At 38.5% G+C, this 25017-nt stretch overlaps 1 protein-coding gene across 3 annotated transcripts in view; it reads right to left on the bottom strand.

Moving 5' to 3' along the window:
• The window catches only part of LOC149794713 (ATP-dependent RNA helicase DHX58-like), a 114377-nt gene extending 106226 nt beyond the window's left edge, over positions 1-8151 (bottom strand). For 2 of the 3 annotated variants that reach the window (XM_089964331.1, XM_089964333.1), the window contains exon 1: positions 8066-8151. The gene's annotated coding sequence lies outside the window, so the exon portion shown is untranslated. Of the gene's footprint in view, positions 1-7173; positions 7207-8065 lie in introns of those variants that run through there. The other variant, XM_089964332.1, reaches the window with a different exon arrangement.
• Positions 8152-25017: the final 16866 nt, after the last annotated feature.

The raw sequence follows: 25017 nt of genomic DNA, 5'->3' as shown, positions 1-25017 counted from the left end.
TATAGAGGATGACTCATTAGTCAAGGACTATTCTCCCTTGAGACCCTCTAAGGAGAGTATAACAATGCATATTATATAGCAATAATTACTATTTATTTTAACATGTTTAGTATTAAAATACTAAATTCCATTATCTATTAGAAGCTCATGATATCTCTTTTTAAATACTCTAATATTTGCAGCAGATTCTACATGTAGTGGAAGCTTGTTCCATATAACTGCACCAGCATATTGGAGGCTCTTTTTAAATTGTTCTGTTCTTGGTTTTGGTGGTAGAAGGTTTCCATGTGATATTGATTTCAACTGGTATTGTGTTGATAAAGGCCTGAATAAGTCCTAAAGGTACTCTGGTGCAGTTCCATGTAGACATTTATATAAAAGAACTGCCTTGTGAAAATCTATCCTGCCATATATTGTGCACCATTTGAGTTCTGTAAATAATGCTTTTGAGGGATAATCAACAGATGCATCTAAAATTACACGTGCTGCTCGTTTCTGAAGTTTATAAATCCTGTCAAGCTCAGATTTAGCACAGTTTCCCCATACATTTGAACAATAATCCATTGTTGGAAGAATATATGACTTGTAGTATAGATTTGGAGTTTCCATAGGTAAATATTTCTTGATTCTGCTGAGAAGGGCAATTTTGGATGACAGTGTTTTACAAAGCTTATCAATATGGTCATTCCATAATAAATTATTATCTACAGACACACCTACAAGCCTTTCATGTTTGACATTTTCTTATGGATGATTATTTGTTGCAAGAGATAGTTCTGGGTTCTCTGACTTGTGTAGCTTTTGTGATGTCCCCAAAATCATACATTTTTTACTTTCATTAATTATCATCCTATTTTGTTGCGCCCAGTTTTGGACTCTAATAAGGTCTGAATTTAATTTCATTTGGATAACTTCAGCATCAGAACTAGATGTATACAAGGTTGCATCATCTGCAAACAAATCTGTATTTGTGGATTCATTATTTAATGGTAGATCATTAATATAGATAAGGAAGAGGAAAGGGCCCAAAACTGAGCCTTGAGGGATTCCTGAATGAATAGTGCGAGTTTGAGAGCTAATATTGCCAATGCTTACTTGTTGAGACCTTTGGTTTAGGTATGATCTAAACCAGTTTAAAGAAAGATTGTCGAACCTGTAACAGTTCAACTTTTGCAGCAGAATTTCATGATCAACAAGATCAAAGGCTTTTTTGAAGTCAAGGAAAACAATCCCAGTCATATGTCCATTATCCATTTCCTTCAGCCAAAGACCAATTAATTTGGTCAGTTCTATTTGGCATGAGTGGTACTTTCTAAATCCTGATTGTGCTTTATGAAATAGAGAGTATGTTTCAAAAAATGTATAGACCTGAATGGCTACATGCTTTTCAAATAATTTTGACAATACAGGTAGAATTGATATTGGTCTATAATTCCCTGTATCCTTCTTTTCTCCTTTCTTAAAGATAGGTGTAACCTTTGCACATTTCAGTGTTTCTGGAAAATTACCACTCATTATACTTAATTTCATGATATGCGTTAGTGACTTTGTTATTACTGTTGCAGCAATTTTAAGAATTCGTGGACCAATCCCATCCAGTCCTGAGGATTTATTAATATTCACCTTAATTAGCATATCAAAAAGATCAGCTTCACTAACAGTAGCTATTGAGAAATAATTATCATCAAGAATTTTAGCTCTTATAAATAACAGAAGAGCATCAAGTTCAATTGGGAAGTTAGTCTGGTTCTGAATAATGCTACTGGAGATGCTTATGAAGAAATTATTGAACATTTCCACAATGTCTTGTACAGATGTTGCCATATCATCATTTTGCTTAAGTCTAGGGGGAAGGCAACTGTTCCTGGCTGGGTTCAGAATTTTTTAGATGCTTCCATAATGTCTTGGTACTCTTACTTTCATCAATAGCCTGTTTATAGTAGTACTCTTTTGCCTTAACTATCAGGTGCTTAGTTTTATTCCTCCACAGGGGCCCCGAGTGGCCGAGTGGTCTAAAGCGCTCTCCGTCACGGATCACTGCCATCTCACCTCGGTCTGCGTGGGTTCGAGTCTCGGGCTCGACCAATGTGGATATGTGAGAAAGTTTGCCGGTAACTTCTCGTGGGTCGGTGGTTCTTTCCGGGGTTTTCCCGGGTTCTTCCTCCACCATTAATACTGGCCGCCATGTATAGCCTATATTGTGCTGAAAAATGGCGTTAAACCCTATAACAACATTATTCCTCCACTTTCTATAGCTTTTCATGTCTTTTTCCTTGTGAAAGTTATCTCTTAGGTGCCTAGCCTCATTGATCTCAGGGGTAATCCACTTGGGTGTAATTTGATGTTTAACCCTTTTTGTTTTAATTGGGGCATGCTTGTCTAAAGTTGCATTGAACATCCGATAACATTTGTCTCAGGCAGTGTTGACATCAGCTATATTGCAGACTGATTGGAAGGGTTTGCAAAACTAAATCATTTAAGAACATTTCTTCATCAAACTGTTTAAAGTCCGTGTATTGTATTTCAATGTGTTGACCATTTTTACATGATTTTAGAACATTTCTAGTTACACAGACTGGGTAGTGATCACTCAGTACATACAATGGCACATTAATTTCACTTATGTTTTCAGGTTTATTAGTATAGACATGATCAATGACAGTAGCACTTTTATCAGTTACTCTAGTTGGGGTGTTAATTAATTGACTAAAGTTGTAAGTTTCAAAGTTACTTATCCATGTTAATGGTGGAGTTTTCATGTAGTCAATGTTAACATCACCTAATATGATAGCTTCTAAATCCTCCTTTAGTAATGCTTTATGAATCTGCACATCAAATCTATCAATCCAATCAGCTGTGGAACTACTAGGTGGCCTGTAAACTGAACATACGAGTATTGGCTTTGATTGGGCAAGGGTTACTTCGATCCAGATACTCTCTACCCCAACAGTCTCTACATCAACACGTCTGTTATAACTAATGGAAATGTCTACATAGAGAAGAATACCCCCCACTCCCCATGGATTCGCTATCTTTTCTTTCAAAGTTGAACCCCTGTCTTATTCATAGTGGGTTTATTTTATCTCCAGCTTTACAGCAACTGTTCTGTTCATTTATCAATGTAATTTGTCATGTACTCACAAAGTACATATACGGCTTCAATCATTAGGTATTCTGCATCAAAACAAGGCTGACAACAGGTTCGTGTAAGGAACTAGTGGCGTCAATAATTTGTTTGTGTGCTGCACCAAGTGACACCATCAGAGGGGGCGACACCAAAATGACTTTGTATATAAATTTTGATTTTTTGTGCAGGAAGGAGGTCCATATGGGTGACACCATGAGTTATCGCACATGACTGTCTATACAAAATTTGAATTTTTGTGCAGGAAGGGGGTCCATGGGGATGACGCCATGAGTTATCGCACATGACTGTCTATACAAAATTTGAATTTTTGTGCAGGAAGAGGGTCCATGGGGATGACGCCATGAGTTATCGCACATGACTGTCTATACAAAATTTGAATTTTTGTGCAGGAAGAGGGTCCATGGGGATGACGCCATGAGTTATCGCACATGACTGTCTATACAAAATTTGAATTTTTGTGCAGGAAGAGGGTCCATGGGGATGACGCCGTGAGTTATCGCACATGACTGTCTATACAAAATTTGAATTTTTGTGCAGGAAGGGGGTCCATGGGGATGACGCCATGAGTTATCACACATGACTGTCTATACAAAATTTGAATTTTTGTGCAGGAAGAGGGTCCATGGGGATGACGCCATGAGTTATCGCACATGACTGTCTATACAAAATTTGAATTTTTGTGCAGGAAGAGGGTCCATGGGGATGACGCCATGAGTTACCGCACTGGGTGACACCAACCCTAGTGACGCCACTGTAAGGAACCAACCATTTAAATTCCTAGGGATTTTCTTTTGAAGCAAGATGCTTTTATTCTTTTACATTAAGTTATTTTTGTCTTTTATAAAAACGCGTTTTGTTTCAAGCTATATGAGGGCAGAGGCTTTTTCAACAAAGTCCCAAGCCACTTTTAAAATTTATTAGGATTATGGTTATGATTTTGGTTAGTATTACAACCTGCATTTAGTACTTCCATTACTGTTAGTGAAAACTGCAAACAACAGAGAGGCAGCAAGTTTATTACTTGAAAATCTGAAAATTACCAAATTTCCCATCAACAGTTACTTGTTTCTACTAAATATGTGCTTAACATATATGGAATTACTCCTGGAGGTACTGCTTATGGTAAGCAACTGGTGACGACTGCTAAAATACTGTCTACAAAATGAATAGCCTTACTACTACCCATTTACTGCTTAACTAAACTGTTCATTTTGCCTTCTACACATTATAATAGGCATGTGCAACCTACAGCCCGCGGATAAGTGGTGTTATCCGCTTACATAAATTACGGGAGAGGAGGAGGTGAGTGAGTGGTCTACGGCTCTTGCTTTACAGATCTCTGACATCTCATTGCCATAACAACGTAACTAGAGGGCGCGTCAGTCGGACGAGTGCCACTATCATACTATTTTTGTACAGAGAGGGTACCCCTCTTTACAGGGCTCCCATTCTTTTAATTTTGATTGGATAATTTAATAAATAGCGGGAACATTTTACGTGATAACCTGCGCAAAGGAAACCATTTGGCTTTTCTTTTAAACTATACATTATTGGTAAACAGTTAATATGACTAAGAGAATATTTTCATGACAAAATCCACAAAACATGTGGATCATGAAGGGTTTCACGCGGGACAGGCTTATTTATGTGTCTAAATATGGAATGTGCCAAGAATATTAAGGTACTTATATCTTCGCTTCGTGGGAATAGGGTTGTATTATAACATCCCTCCGGATTATTTTTAACCAGAAATGTGTCAGTTCTCTCCTTTGTGCACCTGGTAGAGGTAGCAACCAGAGAGTATAACGTTTTATCAATAAAGTACACTGAAATCTGTGACAACACAAAATCACCTTATCAGTATCGTAAATATACATATATTTATAGTCAGCGCCGGATTTAGGACAAATGAGGCCCTGTGCTAGTTAAGTTATGACGCCCCTTACTTTGAAAGACATTTGAAAAATTCATCGTAAAAATTTTTTGGCCAGGAAGATGGGGCCCCTTGGCCAACGGGGCCTTGTGCTTAAGCACACCTAAGCACAATGGTAAATCCGGTACTGACCATTGGTCATTATGGTGATTTATTGTAAGGTACTTTACTGACAAAACGTCAGACTCCTTCAGTAGCAACTATGTACTCAATGAATATAAATATCGTTGCAAAAGGTATCTGTAACCAGCAGTTTGTTTTTGTTATTACTGCTACAAAATAGTATAAAACCTGCTTGATACCTTTGGATATGAAATTAATGTAGTAGTAAAAACGACTAATACAAATTTATAACTCTATCTTCACAGATGAGATGTGATTGTTTTCTGTTTGAAGTATAAGACCCACCACCCTGTAATAATTTAAAAGAAACTTTTGAAGTTTTTAAGGTTACTCACAGCTTATAAACATCTTCATTTGTCTGATTTTATTGTAATTTTACACTGTTTAAAATATAAGTTAATATTGTTATGACAAAAATGCCAGCACAATTCAACTATGCAATAAAGCAAATGAAAAATAAATAAATAAATAAATTTTAAAAAAATAAAATAAAAAAGTGTATAGAGTACTGAATTTAACTTTTCACTGGAAAATTAGAGAAAAATAAATATTCTATGTAAACTTTCAGTCATAGAAACAATATTTTTAGATGAATTAGTCTAAACAAATTCTAATACATGTAGGCATTTAAAAGGAATAAATATCTCGATTTTCTTGTTACATTGTCCTTATAGATTTCTTTTCAAACGTACGAAGGCAAGTGTTACCAATCCCTTTTGTTTTTCACTTTCACATAAATAAAACATGAATAAAAGCAAGCTTTACACATAATATGGCTTTTTGATTGGACATACACTCATAATTGTAAATTCTGAGTAATTAAAGCTGTCAAATTCTGGACTGGCCTAGGCGCATTTCACCAAAATTTCTTTTTTAAGTACCACATATATTTATAAATTATGCCTCAATAACAGTCTGGTTATATTCTCTAGTTACTTCTAGTTCTCTTCATTTACCCCAAAAAACATTCCATCACTGGATTTTTTCCCAATATATTCACTGTACAAAAAATGCTCACTTTTTGGACAATTCGTTTTTTTCAGGCTGTAAAACAAGTAGTTTGCACTTGCTATGAGCAAAAACCATGAAAAGGAGTATACTTTATTTGCTAATTGGTCATTTCTGACGCTTTCACCTTCTCAAAAATACCATGTTTATTAACCTGAGATGAAATTTTAAATTTGGTTTGTTATCCCCACAGGTGCTCGATGCGAGTTTGATGTTAAGAAAAAATACAATAATCTGAAGGAAAAAATCAGAGTGACAAAAATACCTTAGATCACCCCCATGACCCGTTATATAGTATGATAGAGAGGGTCCTATGTCATAACGGGTCATGGGGGTAATCTATGGTATTTTTGTCACTGTGTAATCTTTTTCCTTCAGATTTTTTTTCTCGTTCTCAACATCATGCTCGCGTCGTGCACCTGTGGTTATCCCTACTGGATCTTGCTATTCACATTCCGAGTCACATGACTACACAACTCTTGCAATCTACATGTTAATGACATCATATGTCGTATAGTCACGTCGGCGAATTCCAACGTTTCCATAGGCAGTGGACTCTGGCCCTACTCCCCAACATAAATCTCCAAGTATCAAAAATGGGGTGGCAAGGGTCAGAGGAAACTCTAGTACTAATATTAGTACTACTCCTACCTCGTGGACGGGCAACAAATCAAGTTGAGCTACGATATCGTAGCTAAGGAAACTCTGACTAGCCAGTAGCTTAACGTAGATGTAGTACTAATATTAGTACCCTTACTCGTACCTCGTGGACAGGGTACTAACATGAGCATATACGTGCTAATGGAGCAAGCCGGGTGTGATTCACACCGGCGCTCTTTTAGCCTAATAATAACATTTTAAACATATTCCTTGCATATAATCCAATATTTTGAGTAGTCCTCTTATTTCTTACCGTAAGTATCGAAAATCATTGTAGAAATAGTTGTAAAATATCGTTTACCTTTTTTAGCCGATATTTTCGTTTAGATCGTCCGCCATATTATTTCAAATAATGATTACTTTCGTTCTCAGCCTCGTTTGTTTGTGTGCCATATAAGGACATTGACGCCTTATTTGGAAATGTAAACAAATCGTAGTAAAAATTGGGCGCCGTTTGGGTCAGAAATTCTGCGCATTAAAAGTAAATACGGTTTATCGGCAACTTTGAAATTCACCAAGAAGCGATTATTCGCACTTGATTAATAATAATATAGCGTAGAATATCCAAAATATGGTCTGCAAGCCTTACGTAGAAAAGGGGTCACGGCGCGAGTCTCGCGTTATCTGTCATGGCGGACAGTATAATGTTAGAGTAACCATGCCAATTTATTTTATCGTGTAAGGGCTTAATAAATTCAAAATAAGCCAAACTTCTTTCACAACATGATTACAATTATGTAGTTGATTTCTACACTGTTTCTTTTTCTGACTTTTGTGATATTTTTTGCTCCATTACATGATATGGGATCAGTTCGTAGCCTCAACCACAACAAATCAAGTTGAGGCTACGACATCGTAGGTAAACGTAGATGGTGGTTCTTAGCGGATTTTCCATGGTTCTTATATCACCAAATATAAGTTAATGACCACCATGTATAGTCGATCATGTGCTGAAAAATGGCGTTAAACCCATAAAACAACAACATCATAGGGCATGGCTTTAAAGATCGCTTATCCGGCCCATCCCCTTCATGAAATTGAATATGCCTGTTTGATAGCATTCAAAAGACCAGGAAGCATGCCACTTTAGACAGTCTAAAGCTAATGTTACAGTGTAATACGTAAGCATTCAGACACATTGCACGAATAACGAGTGAAATAAACTTATATTATTACTATTTGTTTGATATTACCTTGAAACTATAGCCTTCATCAGTGCGCTCTCGTGACAAGAAATTAAATTCGGGTTACGACACGCATGAAATTCATAAGTGTTACGTCACAGAAGTGTCACTAGTTTCAGTATTGTCTTATTCTCTGCTTCGTATGTTCTCTGCTTTGTACTCTATACTAATCATTTTAGGGCGCTCTACAGATATTATGAACGCAGAGAGCGTGACAAGTGTAAGGTGAATTGGTCTGCATTTGCAACAAGCACAACATAGAAAATGTTAGCATACCTCTATGTTACTTCATGTACTGTAGCTGAAATTTCTGTGCGTATTGTTCCTGTGTAAACTGCACATGATCTAAGCCACAGCAAATCAATATAACCGAATCCATGTGCTTGAAATATCAGTATGGATTAGCCTACATCACACTATTTTTTAACAGTTATATTAAAATAGAAAAATGGAATTTTGCCAGACTAGACAATACCATCTTCTGAAAATGCAATGAATGAATTACAAACTTTATAAATGGTACAAAAGGTTATCGGCTTTTTCTTACAATTTATCTTTGAAATCCTGGAAGTAAAAATTACCAAGCGGAGCTAGCAGTTTTTGATAAATGCACATCTGAACTAAGGCCAAGCTTTATACCGTATAACCCAAATTATACCAATCAATCATACACTACCCTGAAGTTATATCACACTGGTGTTAGTCAAATGTAATCTGGAAGATACTGGCATGTTACTTCTGTAAATGTTATGAGTGCACCCTCTGTGTTTTTTATGTGATTTTTTTGTGTTGTTGTTGTTGGGGTTTTTTGGGATTATTTTTTTTGTACAATAATGTTGCATCTTTATATTAGAAAATTTTAATTAGAACACATTCTCCCCATTTCCTTTGTTTTAACATGTGCTAACAATTTGCCTGTATTAAAAAGCAATTTAGATACGCTGGAAAGCAAACCAAGTTGAGTTTTATGTAAATCAAGCAGTGTGCACAACTAAATAAAATAAGATGAATGCAAAATAAAGTGTCCGTTGATGGATGCTAAGCTGGAGAAGATTTCCCAGTATTACATCTCCCTAGTGTGCACTTGAAAATGTGAAGCATAGAAAGCTCGCAAGTATGACTGTTGATGTCTGCAGTGGTTGAAACACACCGACAATCGCATAAGGTCTTGTGCAGTGTACATTTTGTTGCTTAGCAAAACTATGAATTATCCTCGAAACAGCTGAGAACTCTGTATTATTTAGCAATACTTACCATATGACAATGATGGACTATTGCTCAACTATATGGGAAACTACACTAGTTCCAAGAAATTAACTCGTTAAGAGCTAGAAACTCGCATGACCCTTGATGCCATCTCTGATATGTCTTGCAAATAAAAGTTGTTAAGAACAGTTGAAAGAATTGATTTCTTCCACGAATGTTTGGCGCGTTGGTGTGTGTGTGTATGTGTGTGTGTGTGTGATTTTCTGAGTCGGGTTATTTTTTCTTCTGTTACCTCAAGATAATTTATGTTTTAACTTATAGAAAGAATAGTACATCTGTAGTTTTCAATAAATCAGAGGAACAATATAATTTTCAAACGTATTTGAAGACCGGAAGTATTTTTGTTCAAACATTCCAAGCTTCCCTACCCCTTCCCCTCCTTCCGCGTCGGTCCCTTGTAATTTTTCACCATATTAGTGATAATGTTTCAAGTTACATGATTGTTTAGTATTGTGTAAGAGAAGAGTGGAGTTAACAGGGCGTAAACAAGTAGACTAAAGATTTTTGCGACTGAACCCCAGTGGTAGCTCAGGGACGTAGCCCCTGGTAGCTCCTGCTTTTTAAGCGTTTCCAGAGAGCATTAGGGAGGGGAACCTTGGTCTTCTATTTTTTACTCTCCATGGGCGCAGCGGGGGTGGGGGTAAAGACAAAATGGCGGGTCATGAAAATGTGATCATATCAGATACCCCCCCCCCCGCCCCAAACAAATCCAACACGAGCTTGTTTGTCATCGTGTATTTTGTTTTTCTACAATGGCTTCTTATCACGTTTACGTGAAATTAATTATAAAGATTATAATTTTAGTCAGTATGATTGGGAAAAAAATCAGGGTAACTTTAAGTGGCTTCACATGGGGAAGACAACACACTGTGGTCAACAACATGTCAGCAAAAAATGATACACCCTGAGAGAATTATAAAGGGAGGAAGCACTATTCTGTGTGAAGTATGTCCCATTGGTGTACACGAAAAAAACTTTGTGCTGCACATAATAATAAAATTAATAATAATGAGGACTTTGTAAAGCGCTTATTCTTTAGAAGCTCTAAGCGCTTTACAACATTAGACAACACCTATAAGATAAAAAAACATATATAATGATATGATTACAAAAAACAAACACCATGAAATTAGAAAACATAAAAACATGCTAAAAATATTTAAGGTAGGAAACATTAGGTCTTTAAGTTTGTTCTTGCAGTCAAAATAAGTGAGTTTTAAGAGCACTCTTGAATGGGATCACTGTGTCTTTGTGTCTAAGTTCAGTGGGCATTTCATTCCACGTTGCTGGGCCTTGGTATGCCAAAGAACGCTGTCCATATGACTTCGTTTTCATAGTGGGAATAACGAGTATACCATTGTCAGAAGAGGAGTGTAAGTATCTTGCTGGTGTGTACAAATAGGTGAGGTCGGATGGGTATGTTGGACTGGAGTCTGTCAGTGAAACATAGTACAGAGAACAAATTTTGTGTTTGATTCTGGATCGAATGGTTAACCAGGGTAGGGTACAGGGCAGCGGGGAGCTGTGCTCTGATCGTGGTACTCTACGTATGATCCGAGCAGATGTAATTTGCAGTTTCTGGAGTAGAATCTGAGTTGAACCAGACAGAATTGCTTTACAATAGTCCAGTCTTGAAAGTACTAATGAACACACAAGTGTTTTAGTGGCATCAACTGAAAGATATTTGCGAATTGAGCTGATGCGTCTCAGCTCAAGATATGCAGCCTTGCATATGTTCATGACATGTTGGTGCAATGTGAGAGTACTGTCCAGAGTAACACCTAGGTATCGTACTGACTGTATTAATTTAATGTTGGTGTTACTGATATTTATTGTTTGAGGTAAAGGATGTGAATGAGAAAGTCTTTGTGTTGTGATCAGAATGGCCTCAGTTTTATCATCATTCATCTGCAGCTTGTTGCATGTCATATATGATTTCACATCAGAAATGCACCTCTCTACACCTTGGATGGTAGCATCAACTTCAGTTGGGTGGCTAGATTTGTATATTTGGGTGTCATCAGCGTACAATTGGTGAGACACTGGATGATGATCGATGACACTTGAGAGTGACTGAGTGTACAGAATGAAGAGAACAGGTCCAAGAACTGACCCCTGTGGAACACCACAACATAGATCAACTGGGCAGGAGTGTATTCCATTTGCAGATACAATTTGTGTCCTGTTGACCAAGTAGGACTTGAACCACAGTGAGGCTGTATCATGAATGCCAAATACATGCTGGAGACGGTGAAGTAATATATCATGGTCTACTGTGTCAAATGCTGCAGACATATCAAGGAGGGTGAGGACTGTAATCTTTCCGCTATCCAACGCAGAGAGACTGTCATTAATTACTTTTAGAAGAGTAGTTTCAGTACTGTGGCAAGAGCGATATGCAGATTGTACATTGCTAAAAAGACTTTGAATTTAGATGAGATACAAGCTGGGATAGAACAACCTTTTCTAAGATTTTTGATATGAATGGGAGATTAGAAACTTGGCGGTAGTTCTTTAAATCGTTATGGTCTAGTGTTGGGTTCTTCAGCAGAGGCTTTACAATGGCAGTTTTGAAAACAGATGGGAATTCCCCGGATGAGAGAGAGGTATTAATAACATCATTTAGTGAAGACAATACTGGATCTAAGCACTCAAGCAGCAGTGATGTTGGAATTGGATCAAGTTCACATGACTTTGGTACACTCTTCATCAGGATGTACGTACGAAATCCATAGAGACAGGTTCAAATGCTGCTAATGGTTACCGCTCAAATTCTGTATCCCAACTGTATGGTGACGACGAATCAATTGAAATTGTGGTGTCAAGCTTATCTCTAATGGTTTGTACTTTGTCACGGAAGAAATTTGCAAACATGTCGGAAGGTTGACTGGAGAGAAGGTAGTTGGCAGTGGTGTAGATTTGTTGCTTGACATTAGCTTGTTAGTAATCTCGAAGAACTCTTTGCAGCTGCAACTTTGCATGATCTTAGTAGTGAAGTGGGCTGATTTCGCTGCATGGACTATATTTGTGACATTCTTCTTAGCGGCTTCATAGATTTACTTATGAATAGTGAGTCTGGTGGAAAGCCAAAGCCTCTCAGCTTTACGGGGGTCTCTTTTAGCAGTGCGAAGCTGGTCCCTAACACTGCTATACCATGGAGAACACATCTGAACTGATACTCTGCACTTGGTAGCTGGGGCATGTTTGTCAAGCAATGAACGCAGGCAGTTATCGAGTTGTTCTGCGGTAGCAGGTAAGCAAGTTGTTAGGTTAGCTTGGATGTCGTGCATTAGTTTGGCTCTATTTATCATACGGAGGTTTCTCTTAGTAGCAGATAAAGGTGGAGGGTTAGGGACTGATACGTAAAGATGGCACATAATGCAGAGGTGATCTGATGCAAGGTCATGGGATACCAGGGAGGACCGTAGAATGTTATCATCAGGTCTTTGAAGAATCCAGTCTACAATGTGACCATGTTTATGGGTGGGTTGGTTAACTGACTGTTTGAGGTTGAAAACGTTAATGGAATCTATGAGGTTTGATGTATTGGGGTTTCCGGGACAGTCAAAGTGAAAGTTGAAATCTCCAAGAATAATCAGGTTGCCACCTATCGAATTTCCATAGTCCAGGAGATTCGGAAACTGCTCCAAAAGGAGAGAGTCAGCCAGCTTGTTTTTTCTACTAGGCGGAGGGCGGTATAGGCAGAAAAAAATGGACTGACCTTTGCTCCAGTGTGAGTGTGGTTAGGACTAGTTCAAACGATGTGAATCGACATTGAATGTTGTGGTGTGGTTAAGACGTTTTATCATGGAGTTGTTTTTGATGACAGCAATTCCACCTCCGCGAGAATTACGGGGGAACGACTTGATGGAGTAACCAGTGGGTGTTAGATCCGCACACTTGGGCTCATCGTCTGATGTTTTTAGCCATGTTTCTGTCAGGAAAAAGACGTCAATATTCTGGTCGTTGATAAAATTAACTATTTCTGAGCGCTTTTCCGGTGGCCCTACTGACTGGGCATTGAATAATGCAATACGCAGATGTATCTCACGGATAGTTGACACAAAGGTTGATGAATTAATAGGGATAAATAACTCATGCAACCTTCATCAAAGAAAGCCGACTACAACCTTCAATAAACAGAAAGAACCTTTCTTCAAAGGAAGACAGTACCAAACATAATTAAAAGCATGGAATCTGAGAGATTGTTTCATTTTCCAACTTGGCTGGAACACGTTTATTGTGCCGTAAAAGTTTCCTTTTCACTGGAAAAAAGTTTATGCTTAAGAACGCTACCAACGGCGGATTAAAACACAAACTAACTTTTACCGAATCGGCATGTACTTAAAATTAATGTGCTTCATCATTCATTACATGATTGTGCTATTTTTTCCACTGAATTCAGACCTTAATGACCTGTGATAAAATTATTGAATATTTTAAATCTGTGTGTGCATATTTTCGATAGAATTTCTTGTATTGTGGAGTCAATGTATATGATGAGATTCGCGGTGAATACACAGTGTTCATACTCTATTCATACTATACATTAGACATGTATATATAAACAGTATACACGTATATGTACCAATGCTTGATTCTCTGAATAAAGTAAAATATTATGTATGCCTTCTCTGTTTTCATTACAGGCATATTCTCAATTAATATACATCGTTTTAAGATGATAACTGTGCCAATGAAGCTCGTATTTTTGCACCCGCATTTTTTGGATACATGCATCACTGTCTGCAGCTAACTAACCTGGTTGCATATAACATGGTTCGGTCTATAACACGTCGGGTTTTATGGCTCCCAACTACCGTGTTATAGTGGGGTCACACTGTATCTCCGTGTTTCCACTCGTTTGTGGGAAATCTGCCCACGTCTACGTTTGGTTTAGATATTGTTACATTGGTGTCATCATCGTTGCTGACTGCATGTGATAGCTAACTGCCGAAGTAGGTGAACTTGTCTACTGCTTCGATGGTTTGACCATTCACTCTAGAGATAAGCTCTATGTAAGGCTCTCCTGGTTTAGGTCGGTGCTTCACCTGAGCCATCTTGGAACAGGTTGAAACCAAAATTGTCACAAGCAGAAGAGAAATGGTCCATATTGGTATTCAGGAAATGGTCGGCGCAAATGGGAAATCCCGAACAATCACTTACTGTAATTTCATTTCTGCACATAGTCTCTGAAAATTGAAGAGTTTGACATAAATTCGGTATCTGATGTCATGCCAAGTGTCATGGTTACAGAAGGCATGTGCAAGCATTGAAGAAAACATAATAGAGAAGACGCCTGGAGCAACCACGTACACTAACGTGACTCCACTGGTGTCTAGGAATGTTTCTGATGATTCGCCATTGTCCACGCTATGCGTTATGTTAAGTGGCCGATAGACGGTACACTTCACTAAGTCATAGATGGGGAATATCACTAGGGCCATATATGTAATTTATTATTTATTTATCTGCATGCATTTTCCGTAAATAAAACATGTCGATTTCACTAATAGTAGATCGCATTAACTCGCACTGTAAGCAATGTCCACCATGCTGTACATGTAAGTGCGCTCTACTCTCTTTTTGCATTGGTCAATATTACATGTTACGTATGTCCACGGACAAGAGAAGTTTAAGCCAGCGTACTTTGTAGACAAAATAATATCGTAGATGAATTACACCGTGTAACAATTTTTTTGTTCCTAGGTAGCAAGTGTTATTTCCTAATTGATTATGCCTCAAAAGTATAGAAAATGGCTACTATTCCCCACAAACTTTGCTTTTATCACTAGGACAGTGCTATTTTGAAATTTACCTATTTTGCAGAATATTCCAGATAGATTCAGTGCTGAGTAAACTTGGAGTATCTTTTAAAACTTTTTAAAACTTTCCAGTAATATAAATAGTAATATAAATGCAAGGGCCTTAATCCCACCAGTACAGTTTAGTTCCAGCTGCCTAGGTGGATAGATATCTGCATGTTTCATCAAGAGGCTGCAAGCATCCGGCAGACGCATTTTGCTAGGTCTGCGGCCAGTTTATCAAGACAAGATCGAAAAAGTACTCTGTGGAAGCATCTGCTAAGATGTGTGAGCCCTACAAGGCATATTTCGGTATGTCTGTCGGGGATCAAATCAAACCTTGGGCACCTCTTTTCACCTGCGAGCACTGCAACAACAACAACAAAAAACTCTGGAAGGTAAGATGGACAATTGTGCCTCGGAATTTTGTTATAAAATTTGTTTAAATTTTTTAAAAATTTAAAGGTTTTAATTTTAAAATGTTTTACAATTTTCAATGTTATTAAAACAATATATTATATATATGACAAAATGTTGCGAGAATCTATTACACATTAGTTATGGGTGAAATAAATGTATTTTTGTATGATGGTACAGAGGGGAAAAGAGAGCCATGAAGTTCGCTATCCCAAGAACTTGGCGGGAACCCACTGACTACTCAAGCGACTTCTACTTTTACATAGTGGACCCTTCCAAACGTCGGACTGTCAAGAATGCACCTGCTATCACATATCCGGACCTTCTTTCATCCATCGCCCCGGTGCCACACTGCCCTAAGCTCCGCGTTCCCACTCCTCCGTAGAGAGGGCATCCGTCTTTAGAAGAGAGCAGCAAGTCAGAGAGTGAGGAAGACGTTGTAGATCCAGGTGACAATTTCAGAGGTGGAGCTGAGGAGACAACCCCATACTACCCCAACCAAAACGACCTCAACGACTTGATCAGAGATCTTGGTCTCACCAAGTCGAATGCGGAGCTTTTGACGTCTAAGCTTAAGCAGTGGAATTTGTTGGATGAAAGTGTGCAAGTTGCAGATCAGATGAAGTGTCCGCAAGCTTTTCCCGGCTTCTTCACCCGTCAAGATGGGCTCTGCTTCTGCCACAATGTGACCAGTCTGTTTAGGGCTATCGCCTGTAACCAGAATGAGTGGCGAATCTTCATTAACAACTCATCCAGGAGCCTCAAAGCAGTACTGCTCCATAATGGGAACAAGTACCCGTCTCTTCCCCTGGCTCACTCGGTGCACCTCAAAGAAGATTACAACAACATCAAAACCTTGCTGGACGCCTTGAAGTATGATGAGTACGGCATTGAGGTCATCAGAGACTTCAAAATGGTGGCATTCCTGATGGGTCCCCATGACTGTTTTACCAAGTTTCCCTGCTATATTTGCCTTTGGGACAGCAGGGACACCAAAGGTACACTACCACAGGCGGGACTGGCTACAGCGGACCGAGTTCTCTGTGGAGAGGTACAACACCAAGTGAGAGCCACTGGTGGACCCCCGGAAGGTGCTGATGGCACCACTACACGTCAAATCGGGCCTTATGAAACAATTTGTCTGAGCTCTAGATAAGGAGTCTGCAGCCTTCAAGTATCTTCAAGACTTCTTCCCTAAGCTGTCTGAGGCAAAGGTCAAAGGCGGTGTCATCGTCAGACCACAGATAAAGAAGATCCTGGAGTGCAATGAATTCCCCAAGAAGCTCACTGGCAAGGATAAAGCGGCTTGGAACATCTTTGTCACAGTGGCTTGGAGCTTCCTGTGCAATCAAAAGGCCGAAAACTATGTGAAGCTGGTTGAGACTCTGGTAAAGAACTAAGGTACAATGGGCTGGCTGCAGGATGTCCCTCAAAGTCCATATCCTTGATGCTCATCTTGATAAATTCAAGGAAAACAATGAGAGCTAACTCAGAGGAGCAAGGCAATCGCTCCAACCGGATATACTGGACTTTGAACGCCGCTACCATGGACAGTATAACGAGAACATGATGGGAGGCTACATTTGGGGGCTCATTCATGAAAGTGAATTATAGTATAATTGTAAATCTCAAAAAACTAACTTCTAAATCTTTTGTGGTCATTTTTGTATTACTTTAGTACAAATACATGTTAATTTTGATTCATGTTTTTTTCTTCTGACTTTATGTGAAAGAAAAGATTCGCCCGTTTTCTCTTTGGAAATAGGTACATTTCAAAATATCACTGTCCTGGCCACAAAAGCAACGTTTGTGGGGAATAATAGCCATTTTCACGTTTTAGGCATAAGCAATTACAAAATAACACTTACTACCCAGGAACAAAAATTGTGTCACACAGTGTTATCCTCTTTCATTAGACTGAATATTGAAGAATAAGAATCAAGTATTTTACGTTGTGAAAGATTGTATAATGGGAAATAAAGAATCTTTCTTTTTGAGAATATGACACGTGTTTCTCTTGCACTGGAAGAGGGAATTTTTATCAATATAGAGATAGTGACTGTTTTGTTCCCAAACGCTACTATAAAACCTGCTGAACGCTACCCTATAGCAATCTGAGCTCTGTACAAGTAAGATATCAATAAGGGTCTCGAATTGAGATTTCTGTTTTTGGTGTTCTAAAATGGCTGACAAATAGCCGTAGGTTGTTGAAAAACGAATTGTTTCTCATTATAAGATGGAAATTATTTTGTAAATTAATGTAACAATTTTTCAGGAAGAAATTATAAGTAAAACTCTGGAGATTTTTGGGAATGAAAAACTCCAGAATAATTTTTGGTCCAATTTATTAATTAGTTTGAATTGAATGATCAACCCTTCTCCCTTATTATTTATTCTTTACGGTAATTTTCTTGTTTTCATGCTTGGTTTTAAAAAAGAATTTGCAGATATTTCAATTCACTGAAAAGTTAATGAAATTAATAATTGATCTCAAAGTAACATATCCTCGTTCTGAATAGAAACTATTTAAATTTCTAATAGCTCACCAAGCTGTTGAATAGCAGTCTTTTATATATTTCCACTGTATAATAGCAGTTCCTACAGTTTGCACTGCCGAATAACAGTTGTAATTTCATTTTACTCAGGCAAGCAGATAATTTCATATCGCATATTTAAGAAATATATTTTTTGAACATTTTTGACGATGATTTGAATACAATGTTTAATACTGAATAACTTGAATGAACTTTTAATTATGAATAATGTATTCGTGTATATAATGTAGATATTGGATTAATTAACATAAGAATGCACGGACTTAATAATGGAAAATGCAAATAAATTACTTTACGAGATACAAAAGTCATGGGGTGAATGATTCACAGTGATTTCACAATGAAGAGATGGATATGATTTACTCAACTAGTAAACAATGTAGAGTTTTACTCATGTAGTAAAATGAATTCACTCAGATAGTGAAATTATGCAAACAAAAAGGGATAGATATACAATGGGTTTTACCAACCCAAAATTAGCCTACGGCTAATAGATTATATGCAAGGAGATACACTCCGTCATCAGCACACTTTATTTCAGCTCCACGACTGCTACAGTTCAGCTTCACAGTTGCTACGGTTAAATTCCTTTGGTTGGCTTTACGGCCAGTACCACGTCGACCCCGGTCACACCGATAACTCAGAATGCATGGGTCACTCCGATCAGTCCGACTACTCCGACCACACTGTCCACTCTAGACACTCTGGACACTCCACATCACAGGGTACTCTTGATGCCTGTATGTACAAATTTGACCAAAATCCCCATGACATTTACAAATAAATTTGCCTTTAAATTGTATTTTGTCATCTTGAAATGTTGGCAACAGATTTTTGGTGAAAACGATCCTATCTCTGAGTGTTGGATCAATGACAACATTGTGTGCATTTTGGATTTTGAGAATGTCAGAAGACATGCAATTGAAATCAATACACTGCATACACTTTAATTCATATTATCCCTTCTTTTTCTGCTATTGTTTCTTTTTGGTTTGTGCCAGCAAGTCACAATCCAATTTATCCTGAGTATAAACCATAATGAATCCGTACACAATCATTTCGGTATAACCAAGCGTGTGCGTGGAATGTATCGCTGGAAGAAATCATCGACGAGCACAAGATTCACCAAAAATATATCGCAGACGAATCATCGTACACGATGTTTCCACGCTGGTCGCTGAAACAACGACGTTAATCGGAAAGTTATCACTGACGCACGTGATACCGCCTGTGGTTGGAAATGGCGTTGTTGTTGTCGGTGTTTCTGGCATACTCAATATTATCGCGAAAAATATATACACGTACCAGTAAAAAAAAAATTGCACGAGCACACAGAAATAACCTACGCTGCGACATATGCGTGCATAAATATATCATCGATACTGTCAGGGGGGTTAAACACGAGTACAATGTCAGACAATGAATTTTATGCAATTATTGATATTTATCATCGTTATTACAAGAACGCCAACACACCGTTCCCAACGCAACATTTAGAGTCCGCCGTATAGATAATAATCACCGTGGAAATAACCACACGAATGGAACAGATCATCCCTAACACAACGCCAACGCCGACCACAATATCAGCAATGTCAACACAGTCGGAACTCGATATTGGTTTTCAAACTCCGATAAAAGCGCTGAATGGTCAGTCAATTAAAATCCCAATGGCACAATTTCGACTTTATTTTAGTTAGCCAAATACGAGAGAAAAATCATTTAGTAGATTAGACGCTAACAATTCACTGGTATTCTCGCATAAAACTGCCGCTAATGCAACTGGTGGGCAAGTCCCAGTCTGGGAAGTCGTTACCATCCCAACAGGATCATATCAAATCAAACAAAACGTAGAATCGAATCAATAACCGGAAAAGAATCAAAGATCGCTATCAAGGTACACAAGCCAACGCTGAGAGTCGCCATTGAAATATAAGCGGAGATTCTGCGGCACCAAATTACGCCGTTGACAAATATAGGTCGTCGATCAGAACCGTGTTGGGATGGCCGTTGGCAGCACCGATTTCTACTGGACCACCACAACCAACGCGATCTGAATATTCACTGAAAGCATTTAGTTTTGTGAGAGAACCAGAGTACGATAGACTTTTCCCATATGGTCAATTCTAGATGGTAGCACATCAGTTCCTCAAATAGAAGAAATCACCAGCGCGTTTGCGAAAGTACAGGAAAATACACAACGTAATCTACGTGCGCTATTTGAGCAGTATGTGATTGAATATCCGAATAATGATCTTAACCAAAAATTTATTAGTACAAAAATTTATTAGTACAATATTACAATTAGTACAATATTACATCTTAACCGTGTGAACGCAGATGCCTTAGTTTTAACGGGAATAATTATCAGAACAGCTCGTAATGAACCCAATTATAAAAAGTTATTTCTTGATCATTATAAAATCACGAAGACCAACTGAGTACGTTAAGACTAGCTGGGATGGATATCGATAAAATGAGAAAGGATAGCGATGACATAATTGACGAATATTTTCCAAAGATCTATGCTGCATGGGGAAAGTTACAACCCCCTCCAAGTATTCTCCAACATAACAACGATCCAACAAGTAGAGGTAGTCATGTGTCGCCGGGGATTGTCAATATCACATCGACGGTTTCTGTAAATTTAGTATGTGACGCAGCCTACCGTAGCTATACCGCGTCTGGGTAAGCATTACAAGGGCAAACTTTATTACGGTAGTCTTATCAAAGTCGATTCAAATACTAGTATCAACGATACCGTCAGATCTTAAATGTGGCAAACACATAAGGGATATAAAATAAATCATTAAATAAATGAAAACCAAAGCAAGAGTACATCAAACGCTCATAAGACCTTAATTAGAATAGAGTAGTAACATATGACACCTACATCAACCTAGCCGTATCAAATTTGAAAATATAAAAAAACATGCTACATATTACGTATGTATCAAAAGAAAAGGTCAGTAACCGAAATGATACATGCTAGTATACTTAGCTGACAAGCTCTTGAACAACGGCCGCTACGCACAAGACTGACATCTATCACACTAAAAGTTTGATAAATATATGCACCAGGGCCGGATGAAATATGACGAAACCTTTCGAAACGTCCGATCTAGCAAAGGTTCATATAAAGGTCCTTTCTGACCTAGGACAATATCCCAGTGGAACAGTCTGCCACTGATGGCAGTTATGGAAGACTCTGCAGATACGACAAGATTCAGGTTATGATCTCTAAACTAGTAAAAATGTTATATTCATTGCTAATTGAGACTGCGTATATTTTTAATACACCGTAAAAGTTATTGAGAATTGAGGCTCGGCATAAATATGCATGCTATTGGAGTCGATTGTCGTTGAAATGTTCTTGTAGCCGTGGTTAAACCGGCTCAGCTAATCAAACAAGACGATATTGGCGTGGAAAGTGCTAGGTAAGCCATCAGTGGTCTCAAGCTCTGTACGCTTGACAACGTTGTCCTTGGATGCAAATTGCATCTATTTCAGTAGACATCCTTTATGTCAACGCCGCTTTCGTCTTCGTCTTGTACCATGTACTTTGCAGTTGGTCGTGTGAATTGGAGGTTTGGGAGGAGACTGGGGTGGAGAAGTGTCATAGTAAATGTTCAGTTTCTCTACTACATTTTGGTACTCAACCATACGTCATGTTCAACTCCAATGTCAGCAGAGGAGGCCGTCGTGGATCGGATGCATTCAGCATTTTTGTTGATTTTTTGCTTGCGAGGTATGGGAAGTAAGGTCGCCAGGCTGGAATTTATTTATACCACGCTCAATGTTTCAGGCCCATACGTTTACCCTCTCCACGATGCCTTTGTTGAGGGCAACGTATGGGGTATTTTGTGACCTCGTCTAGTAGCTTAAACCACCACATGGTTCTTGGACGTCAGCAAGAGACACCTAGCTGTAGGGGGTACGACTCACCAGGGCCGACTGCCTCTTTCCTTTATGAAGGGTAGGAGTCAGTGGCATTCCACCTCAGGCTCTTCGGCAGCCTAATCGTGTAAATGAGGAGGCAGTGAAATTTAAACAAAGACCGGCATGGAAACGTATGGTGTCAAGTGTACGAACCTCACGTTCTTAAGCTTGGAGGAACATAAAGGAGACAGGGTACAAGTTCACCTAGATATCCTAATCTAGGAAGCATCTGAATAAATGGTGGAGGGCTTACGGCACCAATGGTTGAATGGAGCCTGTAATTGGAGGTGGAAATCGGAATGAATTATTGAAGGAGGGACTGACCACACTTCTGCTATCTTGACATCAGGACAACTTCTAAATAAACTCCCTTAACATCATTGGGAGAGGAAGGTACATAATGTCAGTTTTAGAAAGTGGAAAAACAAATCTGGTTGAAACTTTGTTTACTGCCTTGTCAAAGGTTCAAACTTCATTCTGCATCATCTGGACAATAAAGTGGGAGAAAGAAGGAGACACCAAAGAAGAAAAATAGAGAAGTTTCCAACAGAACAAGGCCACTTAGGAACTCATTTGCATCCACCGAAAGCCTATCCTATGTGTCGGGGAAGGAAGAGTCATTGCCAACTCATCATGAGGTAGCTGGAAACTCCATGTTGTACAGGGTGTGAACACAAGCAGAAGACCAGATATCTTTCTCAAGACAAGTGAACAAAGCCTGAAGCCCGTTAGGGATTCTAAGGTAACGTAAATAAAGTAGGTATCCATCTGATTCCTCTCCTTATACTGGTGGTCAAGACCTGAAGCCCAGTCAGGTACAGTGTAATTAGTGTTACGTGCCTAATCCCAGTGCTTAGACCCTGCTGTTCAGTAATTTTTGACATATGCTGGCAGACCTTTGCTAATTGCCATACACCGTGACCAGTGGTTGGCACCTGGTAACAGATAACCAGTGACTAGTACTGGATGCATTACCCATTGCTAGGGTTACCAGGTAACCAGAATAGAGTGCCTAGTGCTTGTTGCCCTATACCCAACTGTACCCAGTCACTGGGCAGTGACTGCTAAAATGATGAGACATAATGGGATAGCGTCTATTTGGTGAACTCGAGCCCAATAAACCAGATGCCCTCAGTATATAAACAGGTCTAAATGAGTAAGAGGGAAGCCATCATTTTCTTGCATCAAAATTATGGGACTTGCCACTGTGTGATGGCAACTTCTATCCACCAAGAAGTGCTGAGGATCCATCCCTCATGGAGAATGGTAACTTACTATCAAGTGTCAGAGATCCCATCCTGGTGGGTGGGTATGCATGACTTTCACCCCAGAAACAGCCAGAGACCCCTTCCTTACATGAGCTGGTGACTTCCTTATATCATGAAATGCCTGGAACCCTTGTGGAAACCCCTCTTCCAGTAACAGGGAAGTGTGCCCTTGTCCTTATAATTGCATTGATATTCCAAAGGTCACACAAAGGAATACAAAGTACACTCCAGGCAGGTGGGCGCATGTAACAAACAGCTTTTTACAACTGCTTTTATCCACATTTTTAAGGTATACTGAAGGACCAATATGAAATACACAAAACAATGCCAATAAATAAAATAGTAAAAACATGGTTACAGTGATTTTCAATGTTTTACTATTTGTTCTTTGATTTCACTGGAAAAAAAACAACTTACCTTGTGTATTGTTGTTGTTGTTATAGGATTTAAGGCCATTTTTCTGCACACAATAGGCTATACATGGCAGCCAGTATTAATGGTGCAGAAAGAACCCGGGAAAACCCCGGAAAGAACCACTGACCCACGAGAAGCTACTGGCAAGCTTTCTCACATACCCACATTGGCTGAATTCGAGACTCGAACCCATGCATACAGAGGTGAGATGGCAGTGATCCATAATGGAGAGCGCTTTAGACAACTCAGCCACTTGGGGCCCCCCTTGTGTATTGTCTGTTATCATATATTTATATATTGACATACTATTATGTCCCATCATACAAAATAAATATTCCAGTCATGTAAATTGTCATGAATGCTATAAAAAAATCTAATAATTGTATATTAACTTACAAAATATCAATTAAATCCACATTCTCTATTACAAAGTCAAAAGTGGTACCTGTCAAAACAGTCATTGCTAAACATAAATGTACTTGGCACTGTTTGCATCCAATGAAAACTTCATGTCTTTCCCCTTCCTGTACAGATGTGCTTTATCTCCATTTTCTGGAACTGCACTGGCCAGTGCATTAGACCCTCAGTGTCAACATAAGTGCTTTTCTTTTCCTGGAAGCGAGCAACTATCTATTTTGCCAAGTTTCATCCTAAATTCAAACTGAATTCATTTTAATTCTTTTCTGGACTTTGTTTTCATCTGCTGATTTGGTGACTTGTTCATACATATCACAGTATTGCATATTGATGTGTCCATCAGAAACCCCAAAAGGTACTTCACCATTTGCATTACTTTATGGAAAGAACTGTATTGCATTAAATTTTGGTCTACAATATCCACACACAAGGAAACATGCAACCACCCTTTGTCTTTAGAATAATTATCTGCAATAATTGCACATTTTAATTCTATTTGTGACCCCTTTTATTCTTCTCAAATGCATTGGAAACTTTGTGTGGCCCATATTATTAAAACAAATATGGATAATTTATTTCTATCCAGGCAACAAAGACAAGCTTCTGTTTAAGCAGTTTTCATTACACATTCACTTTTTAAATTACTGATCTTTTTAAAGGTTGGCATTAAAATTCCTATTTCCTCAGACCGTACAATGTGTTTTTAAACAGTTGGAGATTTAAAAAGAAATTATCCATACAAATATCGTTGTTCTCAATTTTTCTAGTAAGATCTGTTACGACTCATGTTCCTAATCCTTTTTCTGGCACTCTGCCTCTCTATCAGTCTGGTTTTCTAACATCTGAAATTCATGCACTTAACCAGTTTGGAGACAGGCTAA

The sequence above is a fragment of the Sinohyriopsis cumingii genome, chromosome 7 (assembly GCF_028554795.1).
Source record: "Sinohyriopsis cumingii isolate HCF-2022 chromosome 7, ASM2855479v2, whole genome shotgun sequence".
NCBI lineage: Eukaryota > Metazoa > Mollusca > Bivalvia > Unionida > Unionidae > Sinohyriopsis > Sinohyriopsis cumingii.
The sequence above is the reverse complement of the archived record's forward strand: the minus strand, read 5'-3'. Positions and strand labels throughout refer to the sequence as shown.